The sequence below is a fragment of the Vulpes vulpes genome, chromosome 3 (assembly GCF_048418805.1).
Source record: "Vulpes vulpes isolate BD-2025 chromosome 3, VulVul3, whole genome shotgun sequence".
Taxonomy (NCBI): Eukaryota; Metazoa; Chordata; class Mammalia; order Carnivora; family Canidae; genus Vulpes; species Vulpes vulpes.
The window spans coordinates 100065969-100090595 of NC_132782.1; the positions used below are offsets into that span (position 1 = coordinate 100065969).

The 24627-nt window shown below is 40.3% G+C and overlaps 1 long non-coding RNA gene across 1 annotated transcript in view; it reads right to left on the reverse strand.

Annotated features, from left to right (window-relative positions):
* LOC140598306 (uncharacterized) overlaps positions 1-13785 on the reverse strand; it is a 132562-nt gene extending 118777 nt beyond the window's left edge. Inside the window, exon 1 of the long non-coding RNA XR_012000619.1 lies at positions 13617-13785. This is a non-coding gene — a long non-coding RNA (uncharacterized lncRNA). The remainder of the gene's footprint in view (positions 1-13616) is intronic.
* Positions 13786-24627: the final 10842 nt, after the last annotated feature.

Sequence of the window (24627 nt, forward strand, 5' to 3'; positions counted from 1 at the left end):
CCAAGATCACAGCACTGAAAAGTCTTGCAAGATCCGCTAATGTGACCAAGATCATCCAAAGCTACTTTGTATGAGTGTACATCAGTTTTAAGCTTTCCATCCTAAGCCATGCTGTTTTCCAAGTGCCTATAGCCTCAGCTCTGGCAACAATACAATTCAATCAGCCTTGCTGAGGAGCCTGGGGAATCCTGTGCCTTCTTCCCAGCCCATCCATCCTCAGTGGAGGGAAGCCGGCATGTGGTGTTCTTTTAATTAAGCCCCACATCAGTGCCAAGTGCTCCCAGAGACAGTGTGGCAAGAGTCTCTGAAGTATGAGACAAGTTGACAAGGTGGGGGTCATGATAGATCTTTTCCCACCGGGCTCAATTTGCCTCTAATGACTTGTGATCCAGCCAGCATCAATCCAGACTAGCAGACTCCATGATGCATTTGTTTTCTCCTCAAACCAGAACCAAGTTTTCACTCAAAGGAAGTCAATTCCTAAAGATGCTATTACCAGAGACACATTTATCCACAAAACAGGAATTGCATCCTTAAATGCCTACAGGGGTCAAATAAGAAACATAAGTGAATGACACAGGACGGGTGTCAGTAGGGTGTAGTGGAGACTATGGCACACTGGAGAGTCTGCTTGTCAGAGAACAAATGCTAAGGAAAAAGTGGATGTACAACTCTAGCCACCTGTTGCCCTGGAGGAACTGGGGCTCACTGCAGCCCAATATTCTGAATTCTTTAGGAGAGAAGGCTTCCCATTTCCCAGAGTAAAAGCCAAAGTCCTGACAGTAGCTTATAAGATCCTCAAGATTTGCTCCCCATTCCCCTACTCCCATCATCACTGTGGCCTCATTCCCTAGCACTCCCACCCTACCTGCTCTGCTCCAACCACTCTAGATCCTTGCTGATCCTCAAACACATCATCACTCTCCCATCTCAGGGCCTTTGCACATGCTGTTCCCTCTGCCTAGCAAGCTCTTTCCCTAGACATTTCCATGACTCATTTCCTCTCTACCTTCAAATGTTTGCTCTAATTTCCATCCAATCAGTGAGATCCACTCTAAGTACATTCTTAAGTACTGCCATCTGCCCTCCCCATACCCCAGCCCTCCAGAACCTGCTCCAATTTTTTTCTATAGCTTTCATTACCTATTAGAATATAAGCCTCACAAAAGCAGGTTCTTTTTTATTTATCACTATATCCTAAGCACCTAGAACATATACGTAGCAATAAACATTTGTTCAACAAATAACTGAAATCTGGCATATGGACTGAAATTAGAATGAAATCCATGTTTTACAGTCCTAAATTCCAATGCAACCATATTTGGAGATAAGGAGTTTTAAGGAGATAATTAAGGTTAAATGAGGTCATAAAGGTGAGGCCCTGATCCAATACAACTAATGTCCTTATAAGAAGAGGAAGAGACACCAGGAATACACATGCACAGAGAAAAGATCCTGTGAGGACTCAGGAAGAAAGCAGACTTCTGCAAGCCAGGAAGAGAGGTCTCAAGGCAAAACAACCTGTCGATACTTTGATCGTGGACTTCCAGCCTCTAGAACTGTAAGAAATTTCTGCTATTTCAGCCACCCAGTCTGTGATATTTTGTTATGGCAGCCCAAGCAAATTAATAAATCTAGATACCTGGATTTTTAATATGAAATTTCCTACTTCATCATGCTATCCACTGTTTCAAAATTTAAAAATAAACTTAAAAAATCTTTCCGTAGGCCAAACAGGACACACTTGTGAGCCAAGTACCAGATATGGGTCCCTGGTTTATGATCGCAGGCTTCCTAGAAGTAATACATCCCAAGGAGGGCTTGCATCCCACTTTAGGTCACCTGCACTCACCCAGCATCACTCAGCTAGGACAAGTAAGGGTGAGAGTTTTTGTCAACTTCCTCTCACCCTGCCCCTGTGCAACTTACTGGAGGGAAAAGGCTCTTTCTAAAATGCAAATCTGACTGTGTCACCCCCTGCTTGAATCCTGCTGTGGCTCCCTATTGCTCTTGCATAGTGAAGCCCTATCTCCTTACAGGACTCTTAGTGCCTCATGATCTGCCCTCTGATCATCTTTCCACTAAGCCCTCCCCACTCTGTGCACCAGCCACAGTGAACCAAACATGTCCCTGAAAGGAAGGGAAATGTCTTCTCTCTTATCAGGGCCTTCCTGCATGCTTTTCACTCCCTCTGGGATGGTTGCATGCTCCCCCTCCCTCTTCACTTAGCTACTTCCTACCTATCCTTGAAGCTTAAGCATTACCTCCACCAGGAAGCCTGCCTAGATTTCTTTACCTTGTTTCCGCCTGTTTCACATTCCCATGCTTTGGGTAGAAGAACAGAAGAATTACACCTCCTCCATTGCCTACACAGGGAAAATGGCTGGATATTTCCCTCACCCATGTCCTCTTCCTTGGTACAAAAGACTCTATTTTCAGCCTCCTGTACTTTGAGACCATATGATTATGTTCTGTCAATGGGAGGAATAGAGAAGTGATGAATGCCACCTTCAGTTTTCTCCCCAAACCCCCAAAGTGGCCACCCACACCCTCTTTTCCCTTATATGGCAACCACAAAGCTCTGTGTTCAAGATGTCAGGGTTACATGCTAGAGGGAGCCAAGAGCCCTGAGTTACTGCTTAGATGAAAATCACCAGGAGAACTGCCTAATTTTTACCCAGATTGTTTACATGAGTAAGAAATAAACCTTTAGGGGCACTCAGCTGGCTTAGTCAATAGAGCATGCAACTCTTAATCTCAGGGTTGTGAGTTCATGCCCCATGTTAGGTATAGAGATTGCTTAAAAACAAAATCTTTAAGGAAATAAGAAAAAAAGTAAGAAACCTTTATTGGTTAAACCACTGAGACTTGAGGGTGGATGTGGCATTGGGCAAGTTGTTACTATAGCACAGTCTAGCCTTTCCTGATTAATCCAGCACAAATGTCAATCATAGCAACCTGCCTCTTTCATTTGATTCAAGCCAACTGGACTGTTTCTCAAGATAGAAAACCATTGGTTCTGAGTCACAGCAACACTGACTCTCGGACATGTCTTGGCCACATGAGGAAGGCCATGCCTGTACCCAGTCCAAGATGCTATGTTTTGACATGGCCACAGGGCTCCTTTACGAGTCTTTAAAGGCTACAGGATAGGGGAGCACCAGGATGGCACAGTTGGTTGGGCATCTGATTCTTGGTTTGGGCTTGGGTTGTGGTCTCGGGATCATGAGATTGAGCCCCATGTTGGGCTCCAAGCTCACTGTGGAGTCTTCTTGGGTTTCTCTCTCCCTCTCTCTCTGCCATTCCTTCCCCTTTGTTCTCTCTTTCTCTCTCTCTCTCTCTCAAATAAATAAATCTTTAAAGAAAAAATATGTTACAGGATAGAAATGAAACATGTAACCCAGTGGTTAAGGATTGGGGATCTGGAGTCAGATTGCCTTTATTTAAATCAAATCCCCTAGCAAATGACCTTGAACATAACTCTCAGAACCCCAATTTCCTTATTGGTAAAATGGGCCTAGTAATAGTCCCTAGTCTCAAGATTTAATGAATCAACATATTTAAATTAGAACAATGAATTCAATAAATATGAGCTGTTATCGTCATATGCTACATACTAACTGTATTTCCCATTTAACCCTGTCATAAATAATATTATACTCTCCTATGTGCAGAGGATGAAGCTGGGGCTCAGAGAGGTTAAGTAACTGGCCCTGGATTAAACAGCTTGTCAGAGATGTAACCAAGATTCCAAGCCATGTGTTTGTACCCCATTCCTACTACTTGCCTCCCCCAACACCAGCAGATAAGTGAACTCAAGGTTTATTAAGCACCTATTAATGTTCCAGGAACCAAGCTTGATGCTTTTGAATATACCCTTCCAATTATCCCCCAACAGCCCTATGAAGTATGTCATATCACCCCAACTAGCACATGAAGAAGCTGACTCTCAACAAGGTTAAATAAATTGCTGAAGGTCACACTGCTAATAAGAGCAATCAGGCTTTGAATCCAGGTCAGTCTGACTCCAAAAGCTCACTCCACTGTACCTGGCTACCTCTCACAATAATTAGAGCTATTTATTGGTCTTGCTTTTATGTCTCAGGCAAAGTATAACTGTCACAGCTCCCTTTGAGGTAGGGCAGGTCGTCCTCAGGAAACTGAGGCTCAAAGGGCCAAATTCACCACCCAAGTACACACAGCTCTGAAGTAGCAGAGGTAGGACTGGAACTCAAATCTTTCTCCACAGTGTTCGTTCTTTCTCGACACCAAGCTGCAGAAATTAAAGATCTTCTGCAATGATGAAATTCTTCCCATCACCTCACTGGCCACTTCATGGCTGTACCACATCAGCTCATTGACTTGGATGCTTTTACTGTAATTCAGAATTCACAATACTTTGACCAAGATGGAAATTTCTCTGCATGCTATAAAAAAGGATTGGCCTAGCAAATGAGGGGTGAAAATAAGATTATAGGTTCTTCTTGACATATGCAAGGCATGTGTTCTTATAGGAGCTCATGCATCTGAAGATTGCATCCATTTGAGGAAACAGTACCCAGGACCATTGGGAAGGACTTCAGGGTGCCAGCTTTGGTTGCTGATTAATGGTCTGTTAGCTGCTGATATCAGGAGCTGGCGAGGCTGGTCAGGCTCTATCCCATAGATGAGAGATGCTCCCAGCCCCAAATACCTCTTAACCTCCTTGTAAGGATGCTTCCTATCTACTGCCCTGGAGGACACTAGTTCCTCAAAGCAGTCCCAGAAGTGTCCTAAAGGACTTTTAGGAATCTGAACTTTCCCACATAATAGATCACTGAGAATCCTTTCTGTAAAGAGGCAAGGACAAATCACAAATGTTTAATGAAACAAAAGCAAAATTTGCAGTGAGATAAATCTCCTGGACTTTCCAATTACAAGAGCCAATGACACCTCTCACTGGAGAATGAAAACCTGAGGGTGCAGAATGAAAGGTAGCCTGTGGCACTATGCTCCTGGCAATGCCCTGTATTATTATTATTATTATTATTATTATTATTATTATTATTATTATTTTAAGAGTAAGAATTTATTTTTTTGTATATTTTTTATTGGAGTTCGATTTGCCAACATATAGCATAACACCCAGTGCTCATCCCATCAAGTGTCCCCTTCAGTGCCCATCACCCAGTCACCCCATCCCCCTGCCCACCTCCCCTTCCACTACCCCTTGTTTGTTTCCCAGAGTTAGGAGTCTCTCATATTTGGTCACCTTCTCTGACATTTCCCACTCATTTTCTCTCCTTTCCCCTATAATCCCTTTCACTATTTTTCATAGTCCCCAAATGAATGAGACCATATAATGTTTGTCCTTCTCCAATTAACTTACTTCGCTCATCATAATACCCTCCAGGTCCATCCATGTTGAAGCAAATGGTCGGTATTCGTCATTTCTAATGGCTGAGTAATATTCCATTGTATACAGAGACCACATCTTCTTTATCCATTCATCTTTCGATGGACACCAAGGCTCCTTCCACAGTTTGGCTATTGTGTACATTGCTGCTAGAAACATTGGGGTGCAGGTGTCCTGCCGTTTCACTGCATCTGTATCTTTGGGGTAAGTCCCCAGCAGTGCAATTGCTGGGTTGTAGGGCAGATCTATTTTTAACTCTTCGAGGAACTTCCACACAGTTTTCCAGAGTGGCTGCACCAGTTCACATTCCCACCAACAGTGCAGGAGGGTTCCCCTTTCTCCACATCCTCTCCAACATTTGTTGTTTCCTGTCTTGTTAATTTTTGCCATACTCACTGGTGTGAGGTGGTATCTCATTGTGGTTTTGATTTGTATTTCCCTGATGGCAAGTGATGCGGAGCATTTTCTCATGTCCTTGTTGGCCACGTGTAGGTCTTCTTTGGTGAAATTTCTGTTCATGTCTTTTGCCCATTTCATGATTGGATTATTTGTTTCTTTGCTGTTGAGTTTAATAAGCTCTTTATTGATCTTGGATACTAGCCCTTTATCTGATAGGTCATTTGCAAATGTCTTCTCCCATTCTGTAGGTTGTCTTTTAGTTTTGTTGACTGTTTCTTTTGCTGTGCAGAATCTTTTTTATCTTGATTAAGTCCCAATAGTTCATTTTTGCTTTTGTTTCCCTTGCCTTCATGGATGTATCTTGCAAGAAGTTGCTGTGGCCAAGTTCAAAAAGGGTGTTGCCTGTGTTCTCCTCTAGGATTTTGATGGATTCTTGTCTCACATTTAGATCTTTCATCCATTTTGAGTTTATCTTTGTGTATGGTGTAAGAGAGTTGTGTAGTTTCATTCTTCTGCACGTGGCTGTCCAATTTTCCCAGCACCATTTATTGAAGAGACTGTCCTTTTTTCCAGTGGATAGTCTGCCCCTGTATTATAGAAACGTTGATATACCTCACAGGGGTGTCCATCAGATCACAAAAGAGCCAAAGAAAAACTCCTGCTATTTCAGAAACACATAAGGCAAACAGGAGTAAATCCAGAAAGCCTTGATGTTTTGCCTTCTTAAGAGAACCTACTGTTTTAATTCGTGTTAGCATATTAATTGCCCTTATGCAGCTGGATGCTGCTAATTACAAATGAATGGTGTTTATTCATTATAGAAGACCCAGCAGGAAAGTCTCTCTACTTAGCAACACTATGTTAATTTGAGTTTGGCTTTCAAAGGTCATAAAACTGCTTTGAGTTAAAAGATTTTTATTTATTTATTTATTTTTTAAAGATTTTATTTATTTATTCATGAGAGACACAGAGAGAGAGAGAGGCAGAGACACAGGCAGAGAGAGAAGCAGGCTCTGTGCAGGGAGCCTGATGCAGGACTCCATCCAGGAACTCCAGGATCACACCCTGGGCCAAAGGCAGGAGCTAAACCACTGAGCCACCCAGGGATCCCAACTGAGCCACCCAGGGATCCCTAAAAGATTTTTAAAGAGAGAGTTGTTTCCCCTTCCCTCCTTCATTCATTGCACAGAAGTTCTGGGTGGAGAGCTTCTGGCCCTTTCCCAGCTCCCTTACTTGCTCCTGTGAGCGGTACCAGCCTGTTTTACTACTGGGCAGATAACCCTGTTAACAGCTACTGCAAATACATGGCACACACCCACTTTGCCTCTTTCTCTGTTTGCTTTTTCAGTATCTGCACTTGAACACTGCAGACCCATTTCGCCTTTCTGTTTACATGTAGGAAGCACCTCTCACCATCAACCAGATTTTCTGTTTGTGCTTCCTTGCATGTTGCCTGGGTGGTAAGTCTGGCCAACTCTGCATTGACCAAATAGCTGCCCTCAAATTAGGAATTAAGGAAGTAAGACTCCATTCTGCACTTGGATCTAAGTTGTTTCTCATTCCAGTTTTTCACCTAAGAGCTCTGAATTTGGGGAGTAGGAAGTGGTGGAGTACTTTTCTATGTAATCAAAGAGCCCTTTCTCATTTGACCAGTGATGGCTGTGTACACAGTCTACTGGACAGAGCATGCAAGAAGTAGTGGGGGGGGGGGGCGGTCCCTGAACCACTCTTGCTGTCTATAATATAGGTATTTCAAAGTTATCTTTATCATGATGAATCTAAAGTATTATAGTTCGACTCTGTATGTTTATCTCCCCATAGAATAACTTGAGTTCATTACTACCCAATTCTGCAATAAAAGAGTTGATATTTAGGTACCAAACTTCATCCCAATTTTTTTACATATATTATCTCATTTTCCTCCTACAACAATCCTAAAAGACAGTACTATCATTATTCTCCTTTTGTAGATGAGGAAACCAAGTCTCAGAGAGCTAAAACAGCCTGCCCAAAGTCACACAGCAGAACAATATTGAAAGTGGAAACTGATTATGCCTGACTCCTAAGCTCTGAATCACTGCTCTATGGTGACCCATCAATAATTCAGGGCTTTTCAATGTAGAAAAAGACACTGAGCTTGGAACATTGGGAGAATCCAAACTTCAACTGGTAGCCTGACAGCAAAGTTCCCTCCAGGATTTCTGGGGCATTGACTGCAAGCCAGAAAATGGCATTACCCCATACCAAGGTATTTTAGAAGCCCAGATTTTAAAAATCAATAAAATGTAACCCATCAAACTACTGAGGAGTTTGATTGCTGATAGGATAAAAAATAAGCCTAGAGTTGCTTATCAGCACCATGAGGAAAAAGTTTGAAAATGCAGACCACATTGAGGAGAGAAGACTGAGATGGGGAGAGAGAGAAAAATGAAATGCTAATCTCATGATTCGAGTACCTGGATCTAGCCATACCTGCATGTTTACTTTTCTAAAATTACTTGAATGAATTACTATCCAATCCGTCCATGTCCTGGAACTCATAACTAAAAATCAGTTATGAATTGTCTATTCTCCTTCTGAAATTTTTCAATTACATGAGCCCATATATCTTCCCTTCCTTATTCAATTATGAGTTGGATTTTCTGTCATTTGCACGTGCAAGAGTCTAGAGTATACATTGGTTTTATATTGCTGTTGTTATTTTTCTCTTTATTATTAATCATTATTTTTAGAGCATTCAGATAAGTCATTTAACTGTGAATTTTAGAGGCCCTCAAACTTTACCTCACACCAAATACAAAAATTCATTCCAAGATGGGTCACAGACCTAAACATTAAAGCTTAAACTATAAAAACTTCTAAAATAAAATGTAAGACAATATATTTGAAATCTTGATTTAGACAAAGATTTCTCAGGCAGGATGGAAAAATATTAACCACAAAATTTTTTAAATGGTAGATTAAATTATAAAAACCAAAAACTTTTGTTCCTAAAAAGACATCATTAATCACTATATTGTACACCTGAAATTAATATAGCACTGTATGTTAGCTAACTGGATTTTTAAAAAGACATCATTAAGAAAATGAAAAGGCAAGACATAGAGAAAATATTCACAATACATACATCGGACAAAGAACTTGTATCTAGAAATTATAAATAAGTCATATGGCCCATAATAAAAAGTATTTAATGGGCAAAAGACTTAAACAGATATTTCACTAAGAAGATACTCAAATGACCAATGAGCCAAATGAAAAGATGCTCTATATCATTAACCTTTGGGAAATGTAAATTAAACCTGCAATGAGATACTGCTTCATGCCCACTAGAAAGGCTAAAATTGAAGACTGGTAATCCCCAATACTGGTGAGCACATGGGCCAGCTGGAACTCTCATACATTGCTAATAGAAGTGTAAAATGTTAAGAGCCACTTTGGAAAATAGTTTGGCAGTTAGTTAAACATACACCAGGGAATGATCCAATAATTTTTACCCCTAAGTATCCAAGAGAAAGGAAAATATGTGTCCCCCCCCCCAAAACATTTCATAGGAATGTTCAGAGCAAAAAAAAAAAAGGAATGTTCAGAGCAGCTCTATTAATAATAAACAAATCTTGTAAATGATTCAAATGTTATCAAAAGAAACCTCAGTATATTCATGCAATAAAATGATATTTATCAATGAAAATAAACAACAAATATATACAATAACATACATGAATTTCAAATACATTATGTTGAGTGAAAGAAGCCCAAATACAAGAGATTATATATTGCCTGACCCCATATGCGTGAAGTTTTAGTACAGGCAAAACTAAGCTATGGTGATAGAAATCAGATCAGTAGTTGCTTAGGTGGGAGTGGGAGGTAATTGAATTAATATTCCTTTCTTCATGAAGAATTATAACAGATGTACAGCAGTGTAACAGTATAAGCATGAAGATTTTGGAACTAGAATACCCAGCTCAAATCCTGGCTTGCGAACCTACCAAGTATATGACCTTAAGCAAATTACTTAACCTCTCTGAACTTTCATTTCTTCATCTGTATTAATTCTATTTACCCCAAAGGACTGTTGGACGATTAAAGAAAATTATATGCAAAAAAAGAAGATTATATGTGGTGTAGTAGATTAAGTAGGAAGGGTCCCCCTAAAAGTTCATTCTAGAACCTTGAAATGTGATCTTCGGAAATAGGGTCTTTTCAGATATAATTAAGACACAGATCAAGATGAGATCAAACTGTGTTGGGGAAAGGATTTCTATGGATTGACAAAGACAGAAAAGGACACACAGAGACACAGAGAAGTGATGTGGAGAGGAAGGCAGATATTGGAGTGATGCATCTACCAGCCAAGAAACACCAAGGATGGCTGGTAACCACAAGCTAGGAGACAGTCATGGATGGTTGCTCCCTCAAAGCTTTCAGAAGGAATCAACCCTACCAACACCTCAATTTTAGACTTCTGGTTTCCTAACTGTGAGCGGAGAATTTCTGTTGTTTTAAACCACCTAGTTTGTGGTAATTTATTATGGCAGCCTTAGGAAATAAATATATAAGATAAGGGTCCAGGTTCAATAAATGGATTTTTTTATTAGTAAATATTTTTTCCAATTATTAAAACACAAGGGCTCTGCCCTATATTCCTGTGAATACCATGCAGCATCTAGCTAAGATGTTTGTATTAGTTTTCTAAGGCTGCCATAACAAAATACCACAGACTGAGTGGCTTCAACAATAGAAATTTATTTTTCTCATCATTCTGGAGGCTAGAAGTCAAGATCAAAGTGTCAGCGAGGTTGGTTTTTTCTGAGGCCTCATTCCTTGGCCTGTGGATGGCTACCTTTTCCCTGTAACTTCACCTCATCTTTTCTATCTGTGCCCAAATTTCCTGTTCTTATAAGGACACCTGTTATATTGGATTATGGCCCACCCCCTAGACTCATTTTAGTTGATTTATCTCTTCTAAGACCTTATCTCCAAATATGGTCCCACTCTGCAATACTGGGGGTAAGGACTTCAAAATATGAATTTTGAGAGGACACAACTCAGCCCATAAGATAGGGTCTTCTAACCACCATCAGCTTGTACACCCTGACCAATAATAAATGCTTATTGTACTGAAGCATCAGAGCACTGGGTCAGCAGTCATTGAGTCACTGAGGCTTGCTGTAATGCCCATGGAGTTACCCTGGTCAGATCTTCCTTCAAGAGGAACTACTTCATGGAACAGGCCTGGTCGACAGGCTCCAGCCTTAGCATCTTTGTAACTATTGTGGCATTCCAGGAGGGAAGGCCCTGCTTCCCTGGGTTGCCCTTGGCCCATGACTGAGCACCTTGGTACCTGGGGGAGGTGGGTACTAAATATAATATATTCTTGCCTGCTGCAAGATTCCTCTGAGGGACAGCTTTTGCTCTGGATGTCCTCATCAGCCTGAGGCTTGCCCAAATCCCACAAAAACAAAACTTTGGGAGAGCCAGAATTCCAATTCAGCCCACCCACCTATACTAAAGCCATTACCTCTTCTTTCATGCTACACTGCTCCCCAGGCCGCCAGAAGGGCAACCTGCCAATAGGTGGCTGAGGATACAGAATGGGCCACTAGGAAAATTCCTGTCCTTTCTGTATATTGAATGGGTTGGACTAGCTGATTTTTAGCTCCTTTCCTGCACTGACATTTTATTCTAGGAGGTTTGTTATCTCTCCTTCTGACACTGCCTGAACTATTCGAGACAAGTCCCTGCTTTAAAAATAATGATAAAACTGCCTGTCAGTGGAAATAAGCCCCACACACTATCTCACTAATAGAAGCAGGAGAATTTCTGAGATACCTCTGTGAGTTCGTTAGGCATGCAAGATTAAACTCAAATTCATCTTGGCTCAGTCATACGCGCTCTGAAACCGAATTGCAGGGGATGAAATTTTCAGTTGTTCAGCTAGTTCAACATGAAGTGAGGGAGACCCAGACAAAAATGCAGAAATCTGCCCACTGGAAGTCCGGGGCTTCTAGATGCCAATAGCCTGGTACACCCTGACAATTCAGAGGCACAGCACACAGGGTAAACACGCAAACTGTGGAGTTAGAATCCCTAAGTTCAAACCCAGCTCCACCACTTGCTAGATGAGTAGCCTTGAGCAAATTTCATCTTGTTGTTCCTCAGTTTCCTCATCTGTGAAGTGGGGTAAACAACAGAGCCCATACTATTGGTTATTGTGGAAAAGAAATAAACCAACGCATGTAGTTAGTGCAGTCCCTGGTATATAGGAAATGCTCAGTATTCTAAGTTGTAATTATTATACAAAGCCTTTCTAAAAGTATCTAGAATGTTCTGTTGCTCACTGGACACACCTCACACTTAGGATCACAATGGCAAGACCCTGTACAATTTGGTCTCTGATTATCCATCCCTCCAGCTTTGCCTCTTGCTTCTGGGATCCTTCCCCATCCCTGCATAATGACTTGTAGTCCCCCCAGATGTCCACTACCCTCTCTTCCCTTCCCCACTACTACTGTCACATTTAAATTCCTGCTCACCCTTCAGAGGTCACCTTCCCCAGAACCTTCTCCCAACCTCCCCAGCAAGCCGGAAGACTGGATTAGGGGCTGCAAGAAGAATCTCCATGCAGGCATGAGGCTTGGTCCTGCTGGGGAATGACAGTCCTAGGAAACTTCCCTTTAATTCACCACACCTACTGTAAACACATGTGAATGTGCTAAGTATCACCAGGGACCCACCTTTGGTAGGCAGGCAGGCAAAGGATCAGCTTCTTCCAAAATGTGAAAAGGGAGCAGCATGCCCATGATGAGGACCAAAGGAAGTTTCCCTGAGCATCATATAGGACCCTCTCTCCTCTTGGAGATATTATTGGTAGTGGGGTGCCTTTGTGAGAACTTGGGAGCTATGTATCATGTTCAGGATTTTTCTCATTCAGTAAGATATTGGGTAAATATCTTTACCCGATATCTTTGCATGGCTTTCCTTTACCCATGATGTCTGGCTTCCTCTTTTCCAAACACGTCAATGTCACCTCCATTACAAAACACAGTACCTCTCTTCCAAGATCCCCTGCACCCTTGCATTTCTTCTCTTAGAGTCCTTCTCATGCTGTGTATGCTATGTGTTGAAGTGTGGATCCAAGAAGCAGACTGCTTGAATTCCAGTTCCTGATTCTCCATTTTCCAACTGTGTGACACTAGGCAAGTTACTTAACCTCTCTGCACTTTGGTTTCCCCATCTGTACAATGGATAATACTAATACCTTTCTCAGAGTGTTGTGAAGGCTAAGTGAGTTCATATAGGTGAAGCACTCAGAATATCACCTGGGACACAGAATTTGTTCAATAAACACTAGCAATGATTAGCAATGACTACTAACTTGTATCTCCTTCCACATTCCCCATGGGGTTGTGAGGTCCAAGAGACTAGTGTCTATCGGCAGAGTCTATCCTTGCTTCCACGACAGGATGTGACACAAAGCAGGTACTCAGTAAATACATGTGGAAGTCAGAGAAAGACAAAGAAGAGAAGAGGGGAGGGTTGGAGTAGGCAGAGTGATGGAGAGGAGTGCCTTGAATGTTGTTCAATTGCAACCTCTATATTACAAATAGAAAATTATCTAGAACTGAAGAAAGTCAGTTAAATCAATTTCCACTCAAGGAGAACTGATTACCATTTTATAGTCTGCCAAAATCATGTAACTATTCTCCACCATTAGATATTTCATAATTCCTTATATCAAGTTCATTATTTGTTATTTGGAGGAGGGGGACTAAGACACATTAGCAGTTATTTAAAAGACACATGAGATGGCACAAACCGATTCTCTCCATTGGCCCACGATCCAGCTGTTCCTTCTGAGAGCTTCACTGTGGGTACATCTCAATTCGCCTAGCTGTCACATATAGAGCCCAGCAAAAGCCAGTCATCACCTCAATACTTGCCCTGCAGTCCCTAAGATTAACCTCAGCTTTGCAGATGGAATCCCTGATTTTACCAACAAGGGATCTGTTTTCAGTTGCACATTCACATAACTCAAGTTCTCAAGATTAATGTTTAAAACCAAACAGTTAATTGAATAGTTTTTCAGGGCAAAATCCTTATCTTACGGATTGGATTTCTCTACCTCCACCTTACCAGCACTTTCTCTCCCTGTCAACAGCCAAGTAACATTCAAAGGTCATATGATGATTAGATACTCAGAGCTGGGGGAATTGGATGCATCAAATCTCAGTAGCATCAAGATAAGATGGACTGACGCATCCATCTCATAGTAACAGATGGTCTAGCCTTATATTCCTTCAACTTCATTTAGGGACACTTACATGACTTTTTGCTATTCCCACTGGAACTATTATTTACTATCTTGATAAGGGAGTCCTGGACAATCCCTTTGTGGGATGGGGCTAGGAGCCTACAAACTAATACTTCTTTATATCAAGAGGGGTTTTTTTCCCCACTTGTCACCAGTAGTCCCTAATATAGTTAAAGCCTACAAGTCTTCCTTAAATATAAAACTGGCTTTGCAATTTATTTTAATCATATGGTGATTGAGGGGAGATACCAGTTGTATGTTGAAACATAAGAAAGTGATTGCCTTTCAGTATTATGTAACGTTGATGGATTGCTGTTTTTATAAGTCTGTCTAGCCCCACTCTGGGAACTGTAGCCATCATTAATTAAGGTCAGGTATGCTCAGATGACCAATACTCCAGGGCAGCCAGAAACAATGGGATGCCCACTCAGTTCTTTGCATTACTATAAAGTGGTTCTCGGCAGAGAGATTCTGATCTTCTCTGACTGGACATAGATAAATCAAAAGCTTCCTTGGTGACTCATAAAGTATTAGAATGGTCAGTCTGAAGATCAAAAAATTATACCTCTTTGACTAGGGATCTCCCCTTCTTCTTCACTGGGTTTAGGGAAGTTGGGGTATCATTAAGGTTCACATATATCTAATCTACACCTTACACATCTACACATTCCCTGTGCAAAGCCCATCCATTTGGTAAGAAAAGAACATGCTTCCGACTCCTCTGTTGGTACTAGAAAGTTAGACCTTAATCAAACTGATGCATTTACATGACTTTTTAAAGGTCAATTCTCTTGTGTATTACTTGAATACACTTTTTTTTTTTAATTTGTCCCTCTATTCTATAATTATTTTACAGATATAAATAAGTGGAAAATCATTGTCACTTGCCAGAAATAAAAGGCAAAAAATACAAATAAAATAAGGCAATACCATAAACTCTAAATAGATACCATCGTTTTCTAAAGGCACTGAAACTGAAATCTGCTCTCTTCCTAAAAATATTTAAAAATCACTTAGTGTTGAAGAAATATTAAAGATGTAGTAGCACCAGACTGAGACTCCCTCACTGATAAAATCAGAGAAAATGAAAAAGAATTTTGTGTGAGAAATAAAATCCTGCCAGTGAAAGAGTGGGACTTGGTGTTACATAATGCTGCTATAATGTACCTCATCAAATCATCTCACATACCATGAATGAACATGCTCCACCCTCTAGGAACTTTATCATGCCAATGAAAATAAAATATTTAAACAGTACTGGCTGTAATTCTTTATGTTCAAGACAAAATGCTTTTCCCCTAAGATCAGTAACAAAACAAAGATGCCCACTTTTTACCACTTCTACTCAATATAAGATTGAAAATCCTAGCCAGAGCAATTAGGCAAGAAAAAGAAATAAAAGGCATCCAAATTGGAAAGGAAGAAGAAAAAATTATTTCTGCTTGCATATGACATAATCTTTTATGTAGAATGCCCTAAAGATTCCAGCACACACACACACACAAAATTGTTAGAGTTAATAATAAATTCAGCAAAGTTGCAGGATACAAAATCAATACAGAGAAATCAGTTGCATTCCTTTGCACTAGCAATGAACAATTGAAAATAAAATGCAATTCCACTTACAATAATATCAAAAAGAATGAAATATTTAGGAATAAATTTAACCAAGAACGTGAAAGACTTGTACACACTGTATTTAAAAAGAGATAACATGCCCCAAATGTAGCCACTTTTGCTAAATCCCACATCAGCAAACCAAGACTTAACATCTAACCTAACTGTAGTTTCAACTCCCTCAGGAATGTAACCTTTAACCAGTCAACATGGAATTATCTGGTCAGCACTAATGAGATAATCTATCCATAAGACTCCTTCTGGTTCCCTTAAGAAGGTGACTGCATCTGAGACAAGGCATTCTTTGGTAATAATTTCCTTTTTCCACCCCCTTTCCACCTTTAAAAACCTTTCCTCCACAGCTCAGCCGAGATCCTTTCTACTTGCTAGATGGGATGCTGCCTGTCTCATGAATTGTTGAGTAAAGCCACTTTGATCTTTAAATTTAGTCAGTTGAATTTTTGTTGTTGAACAGATTTGATGGCATCAGTGGGACCAAAGGAGATTTCCAAGAACTTCAGGGACAATAAAAAACACATGTGTGGCACCCCACAAATCCTTTGAGTTCAAGGTCTTTTTCATCATTTCTAAGGGCTATGTTATGGGTAAGTTGATACTTGGTTTTAAGCTTCATTCTCTTTGTATCAAACTCCCAATCTAATTGGTTTACCAGTTAGTTCTCCATTTGTCTGGAATCACTAGTTCCATGTTGGTAGCTACTGGTAGTTCCAACCATAATCCCTCATTTGATTGGAAGCTCCAGCCCCTGGTCTGTCCCCAGATTCCATGTTGGGAACTATTGGTGGTCGCTACAGTTCCTCATTTGTTTGGAATCAGCCTGCACTCCTCATTCTGTACAGTTTGCTGGTTCAGTTCTTTCACAAATCTCCAGTTCCATATTGGGAATTGCTGGCAGTGCACACAGTGCCTTTTCATGGCCAAGATATGGTATAATCTCCGTTACTGCTAATATATTCGAGTGTACATCTTTGGTTTGTCTTGTTTTGTATGGATAGAAGCCATTGCTAAGGGGGATCTCAGAGGCCAGAAAGCTGCAAAAGTTGGAGGGCACTGGTCAAGCACTTAAGAGCTGTTGGAGCACTACCACCAAACCCAAAGATTTCCATGTTAGGATAAGCTGGTCACAGAATAGGTTAAAGACTCTAGGTCAATAGCCAAACTTAAGAAAGTTTCCATCCACCCAGGTACACTGTAGAATACTGCACAATCCCCAGCCCACTAGTAAATCCCCTTTAGGTTCTGGTTCAGGTCTTAGAAACCCAATGGCTTAGTTAATAGAATCTTTAAATTAAAAAAAAAAAAAAAAGAAGGAAAAAAGAAAAGAAAATCAAGCACACCCACTTATTTTATGTCTAAAAACTGTGGTCCTGGAAGCTATAAATATCTACAAAAATGGCTAAATCTAACTAAAAGCAACCTAGAATTACAATGACCATTATGGGGAATATTCCAATTAGACAAGATTGTTCATTTACGAAGTGTACTTGAAAGTAAGGGCTCCCAAATTAAACAAACAGAATGGGATACCTATTTTAATTAGTATGCAGAAGCTTCCAAAAAGCTTCAGGATTCCAAAACAGTTTCATTAAAAGACTTGTTACTAAAGGCTAATGAAATATTAAAGACACAAGAGGTTCTTAAAACAAAAGATGATAGGAATGACGTGACTCTGCTCCCCTTTATCCTTCTCTGCTTGAGTACTCATGTTTCACTAATTCTATCTGAACTGCCTTTCCACTCTGAACAGACTATTAAACAGTTACCTTTTAAAATAAAACCATTCTAGGTTGTAGCAATCCTCCTCAGATACCTTTCACCCCTTGGTCAAAGACCAAGCTAAAGGCCATAGTTAAAGAATTTCCTAAGCTCAGGGAAAATCCCCAAGTTTTCTAAAGAGTTTTGAATCCTTATCCAGGCTCATGACCCCAGGCTTCCAGATCTTTATTAGCTTGTGCACTTGCTGGTAGGACCTAGTGAAGCCCAAAAAGGGATACAGGAAGCAGAGTGGTGTAATCCCAAGGACGATATTCAAGATCCTCTATCTCCAGCATGGTCTTCTAATGGACCAGAAAAAGTTCGCAATACAGCAACTAATCTTTTAAGAGCCATTCCTAGGGTCTTTCCTGCCCACACTGTTTGTTCTATTATCTAAGCAAACAAAAGAAAGATGAATCTGTGGCAGACTTTAAAACCTATTTGGAAGCTCTCTTCCTACAGCATCCAGACTCCATGCAATAAATACTCTAGTTTCTCTAATTGTAAGTGGATAATCTCCTGATATTAGTGGATTAATAAAAAGGCAGAAAATGGAATGGGAGACCACTGACCTAACCAAACTCCGGACCATAGCCTAGCACTTTGAAAGTACTTTGGAACAAAATCAATAAACAAAGGTCTGTCAAACTATTGACTTTACAGCTATAATAGCTCCAAGGCCAGAGACAAAAATAACACCTGGTCTTCTCCCATTTCACCTTGTGAGGGGTCCATTGTTAAAACATGGGCCTAAGGATCGATATCTCATTTGTAATCAATTGGGGTACTAGAAAACAATTTGTTCTCAAAGGTCCCACAGTAATTCCTTAATATCAATTCAGTGTCCTCCAAGGGAGATCCTGCACTGGGGGTCTCTACCAGCAATGATGGGGCTCCTTGGGGCTCTCTGGTAAACTGCTACCAGTAATAACCTTGAGAAACTAAAATTAAAATTAATGACAAATCTTCCCAAATTCTGGTAGATATCAGGGCTATGCTTATTATCTTTAAGTCCTGCTCTCATAGGACAATAAATCCCTTAGAGTGGGAAAAAGAAAGTTTCCATAGTGGGGTATCTAATAAGTTCAAAGAGTATTCCAATGTTAACTGGTACAAATGACTTTGGGATCTTTTACTGAAAAGCATTCCTTATGGCTATATGATACAGTCCCTATTATCAATCTATTAAGTAGAGATCTCCTTTCTGAATTAAAAGGGCTAAAACGCTTTGCTTCCAGTAGAGACCTCACCTTATAATTTCCTGACCAGCCTGAATGTGATCTTTTATGTCCTTTACAACCTGTCCTTGATACATAAGGGGAAGAATTCCAACAAAATTCTCTGATTTAATTGAGGTACCCAAAAATCTGTGGGCTCCTTTCTAATGTTGAATTGGGGAGAATAAAAAGTGCAGAGCCTATAAAAATCCAGACAGATGTGATTAAATCTCTTCCTAAATTGCCTCAATACCCATTAAAGCCTCAGACCATACAAGGCCTCACACCCAGAGAAGACGACACAGATCTTGCCAGTCTAGAAACATAATGGGAGGGGATGGCAATTTGTCCAGGACTTGAGAGCCATTAACAGGACAGTTGTTCCAAACCCAAACACCCTTTTGTCACAAGTCCCCCCGGACAAAATGGTTTGCTGTTGTAGATCTTAGTTCAGTCTTTTGCCAGCATTCCTATAGACTTTAACAGTCAATGTCTATTTGCCTTTACTTGGAACAATCAGCAATATACATGGACAGTCTTGCCTCAAGGGTTCATTGAGACCCCTCCTTATTTCTCCCAAGTGCCCCACCAAGATTGAAGTACCCTCCAGTTCCCCAGGAAATCAACCCTTTTATGATATGTAGACCATCTCCTGCTATGTCCAGTTACCAAGGAGGCATCCATAAAAGATTCCATTTATTTGGTGCACCAGTTAGCTGAAAAAGTACAGAAAGTATCTAAAGAAAGATTACAATTATATCTAGACACTGTTCATCACTTAAGTCATCGTCCAAGCAAAGAAGGAATCCAGAGGATTAAACTCCCAAGAATTTCCTAGGCCCACAGCTAGACCTAGTAGGCTCCTGCAGACTATGAGTTCCTAATTTTTCTTATATTGGCTTTCCCATTCAATGAACAGACTAGAATTTCAGTCCCTGAACCCCTTCCTTGGGAAGATATATATGTGAGTAGGCATTTATAAGACTAAAGCAAACATTACAAGAATTACCTGTCCTAGGGCTACCTAACCAAACCCTTTCACCTTGTTTGTACATGAAAGAGATAACCCAGCCCCGAGAATGCTCACACAGGAATATGGCAATGAACATTGGCCTATTGCCTATTACAGCACACAACTTGGTTTTATTGCTCATGCCCCTGGCTGCCTTAAGGCAGTAGCTACAGCTGCAAAGTTAGTAGAAGCCTCACAGGATTTAACCTTGGGAAATGACATTTATTTACAAACCCTGTAAGTTTGTTCAATGTCTTCTTAATTCTGGACTGACTCACCATTTCTATGTAAACAATCTACTCTCCTAAGAGATTCTTCTCTCTCATCACCTAAACTCCATTTTAAACACTGCGACATTCTTAATCCTGCTCCATTACTATCCCTGCCTGACAAAGGCAAGCCCCGTGCCTGTGAGGTAACAACATCCCATTTCATGACACCGTGTCCTGATTCCTGACACTTTGACTAAATCCTGATCTGATTTTGTCTGTTGATGGGTCATACTGTAAAACTGAGAAAGGATATTTCCAAGCTGTTTAGGCTGTTAATACCTAATGCAAACTACTCCAGAGGGGAAAGCTCCCACAAGCTGAATCAGCCCAACAGGCAGAACTGTGTCCTCACCAGACCATACCAGGTATCAAAGGACAAACTGTTAACATTTATAGTAACATCCCATATGCCTTTGGGGTCCACCAGGACCCTGATCAAAAACAGACAACAAGTAAGCAAACTTCTTAATGCCAATTTTACCTTATAAAATTGCTGTGATCAAAACTGAGGCCCTCACTAAAAAGATTGACCCTGAGTATCAGGATCAATCTTCCCACTTGGGGTATACCTTCTGGAAACTACTGGCTGACTTTTGTGCATAGGCAGTGGCAACAGAGTTTGTAAAGACTGTGGCACATATGGATGAAGTTCATTCTGTTTCTGCAAAAAAAATGACCTCTTGTTATCAGACCTTTGCCATCCTGATGTCCTTGCCAACAAGGCAACAACCTACTCCCAAATCAGAGAAATTAAGATGGGCACGCAATGGTTGTACTTTCAATAAACAGTTGGGGTCATAGGAGACTCAAGATGGTCTCTTGGCTCTTCCAGATGCCCTCGAAAACTCCATTTTTCAGTGTTTGCATTCCTTCACCCACCATGGTGTATTTAATATGACTCAAATTATAAATAAACATGAGTAGGGAGACTTCTGTAAAACTGAAAAAACAGATTACCATCAATTTCTGTCTTGTCAGGTCCATAATCCTGGAAAGACTATTTTTATTTTCAGAAGCCTCAAGCCTCCTCTCTCTGGACCCTTTGAACACCTGCAAGTAGTCTTCACTCAACTGCCACTTATTACAGATTATCAATGTGTTCTTGTTATCATCATATGTGTGTTTTCTGGATGGGTTTGAAGACTTTTCCTGCCTCAAGGCTGATGCCCTTAGAGTATCAAAGAAAGTGTTAGAAAATATATTTCCCACTTGGGGTATACCTTCTATAATCTCTAGTAATTGAGGTAGCTGCTTCACTGGATAAATTATACAAATCTTAATGAAAGCCTTACAATGATTACTGTCCCTATCACCCTGTTATTAGCAGGCAAGGTTGAGAGAACTAATGAGACCCTCAAACTTAAAAATCTCTAAGGTGGTTAAAACTATTGGATTTTCTTGGTTTTAGGTGTTGTCTCTGGCCTTGTTGACTATGGACAGTTTCCCCCTTCTGGAAACATAAACTCACTCCACCAGTAGTCCAATGTTCATCACTATACAACTTTCTACTGATCCCTTATTATTCCATATTGGTATTACCAGCTACTCTAAATCTTTAATGTGTTATGCCAAAGCCTATCATAAACAGGTGAAAAAAAAGTCTTCCTAGATTCCAATTCAAAGGATCCTATTGGTCACAGTGTGGTACCTGGTGATTGGGTATTCCAGAAATGGCATCAGAGGAAAATAGCCCTTGAATCCTGATGGAAAGGACTTCACCAAGTGCTCCTGACCACTGACACTGCTGTAAAACCAAAAGGTACTGAGCCTCAGGCATATTTCATAGCTAAAAAAGGTTCCACCTGAAATTTAGTCCTATACAGACACTGGAGACCTCCAAATCAAACTGAGGAGGAAAAAAAGTAGCTCACTGCAAGGCAGACTGCTTCCACCCAAGACACTGGATCAAGACCTCATACTCTAACTGAACATGGAATCTTTTTTCTTCCCTTTCTTTCCTGTACTCTGAAATCGGCCTGGAAAGAAAATGCTCTCTTCCATATTCCCAGGCCGTTGCTAGGAGGGGGTAATTTTTCAGACTGCTAGATTTGCCATCAAAGATGTCAATCTATTCATGATGTTAGAGAACCCCTGGTCCCCCCTGTGACCAATTTCTCTTCTATTCCCAGTGTCACCGTACACCACAATAGACTCCCCACACCACCACCAACTTAGAAGTCTCTTACAGAGTTCATCTCTCATGGTCAGAACATCCAGTGCCTTGTTTCTTCTCTTTCTTCAATTATAACTGTACATACCCAATTAGACACAAATACCTACATAAATCTTAGGTACACCCCAATGTTCCCATGATTGCCTAGATCAGATCTTCCCCCACTCACTAAAAATCCTCACCATCAGCATTCATCCTTACATGATATTTAGAATGACTCTTCATTTCAGGATAACAGATTTTCTTACAGAATGCCCTGAAAACCTAACTGGCTCCTGGTTTAAATGGGTAAACACAGTAATCTCTATGAATGAATCCATTAACAGTAACACCTCAGTGGGAATGGTTTCTGCCCTGACGGGGGTTTTTCTTTGTCTCTGGTAATTATCATTTCCCTTGAAAGTGTAAATGGCTGGTGTACTCCTGGTCATTGTCTCTTATGTTATCTGTGCCCCTTACTTTCCATAAACAAAGATATCCCATTGGTTGACTTCTCTGGATTTATATGGCTGAATCAGAAAGGAATTACCAGGAGGCATTCATGACTCATGATTCATTTCCTTTGACAGAGCCATACTTCTCTGGTTAAGGAGTAAATGTATGAGATTTTGATCAGAAACCTCTCATTAATTCTTGAAGATATTGTGGAATGTATTGATAAGACTATAGCTACCCAACAAAGATCCTTAGATTCTCTGGCCAAAACTGTTCTAGATAATAGGATGCCCTTTGATTATCTTTTTGAGGAGCAAAGTGTTATTTGTGCTATAGCCAACACCACCTGCTACACCTGGATTCACACTTCTGAGGAAGCTCAAACCCAGTTGTATAAAATCACTGAGCCAGCCACTTGGCTTAGCAAGCTGACTCCTTCAGCAGGGTCTCTGACTTACTTGATTTTGATCAGTTTGGGTCTTGGGGACCATGATTCCAACCTGCATCCCAAACATTGAGAATTATCCTTTTTATAATAATCATAGTAATCTCCTTGGTGCATGGTATTCTCTCAAAAGCATCAAATGCATGTTCACAATCACTAGCCACCAAGCAAATAATCTCCCTAAGACCAGAACATCTGAAAAGCAATGAAGAGAATGACCAACTCAAAAATTATTAATCCAAAGTCATAACCCATGAGTATCACAGAGATTAAGCAAAAATGTCATGACCTGTGACTCCACAACATTTTTATTTATTTATTTATTTATTTATTTATTTATTTATTTATTTATTTATTTATTTTATGAAAGACACAGAGAGAGGGGGGCAGAGACACAGGCAGAGGGAGAAGCAGGCTCCATGCAGGGAACCCGACATGGGATTCGATCCTGGCACTCCAGGATCATGCCCTGGGCTGAAGGCAGGCACTAAACCACTGAGCCATCCAGGGATCCCTCCACAACATTTCTGAGGCGGATACTATTGTCATCACTCTGGTGACAGCAGGATGGATTCCTCTTAAATGACACTACTCAATGCATTTACCTCAACTAATTAAAGTTCTCCATCCTCCCTGGGAAACATAACCAACTGATTCTTAGGGAATGCTGAACACTGGAGCCAAGATTAATTCTTGTACTCCACATATTTCTGCTCCCACCAGTTAAGCTATGTTTACCAACAGTTCCTTAGGTTTTTCTCCCCAAGAAACATGTTCATTCCATTTGTGCTCGTTTTTGCAATTACTTAAATTAAATAATTAAATGATGAAATAGGATTTTAAATAAGTTAAAAAAAAAAACAGAAACTCTGAGAACTACATAGCAGTAGGTGGAGAGTGGTACTAATACCTTAAATTCTGATCACACCTCTCAGTGAAGCTGAAAGTCTGATCCAAAGGAGGAAATTGTTAAAAAGGAGACAGGAGGCCTAAAATGGAGTCACTTGTGCTTGACCTCACTTAATCCCTAATCTAAGTGCAGTTTCAACCCCCCAGGAACATAAACTTTAATGAGTCAACATGGCATTACCTACAGTAGTCAAATTCACAGAGATAGAAAGTAGAAATTACCAGAGGCTAAAAGGAGGGAACAATGGGGCATTATTGTTTAAGGGAACAGAGTGTCTATTTGAAATGACAAAAAGTTCTAGAATTGAATAGTGATGATGTTTGTATAACAACATGAATGTGCTTAATGTGCTTAATGCCACTGAACTGTACACTTGAAAATGGTTAAAATGGTAACGTTTATGTTATATATATTTTATAATAAAAAAGCCATTGTTCAATCATAAGCAGTTGAATGGAGAAACAAATTGTAGTATATTCACACAATGAAATACTAGTCAGCAATATAAAGAAATCATTGATACACCCAACAGCATGCGTGAGTCTCAAAGATATTATGTAGTGAAAGAAACCTCACACAAAAGGATATATACCAGATGGTTCCATTTATGTGAAGTTCCAGAACAGGCTAAGTTATTCCAAAGAGAAAAATATCAGAAG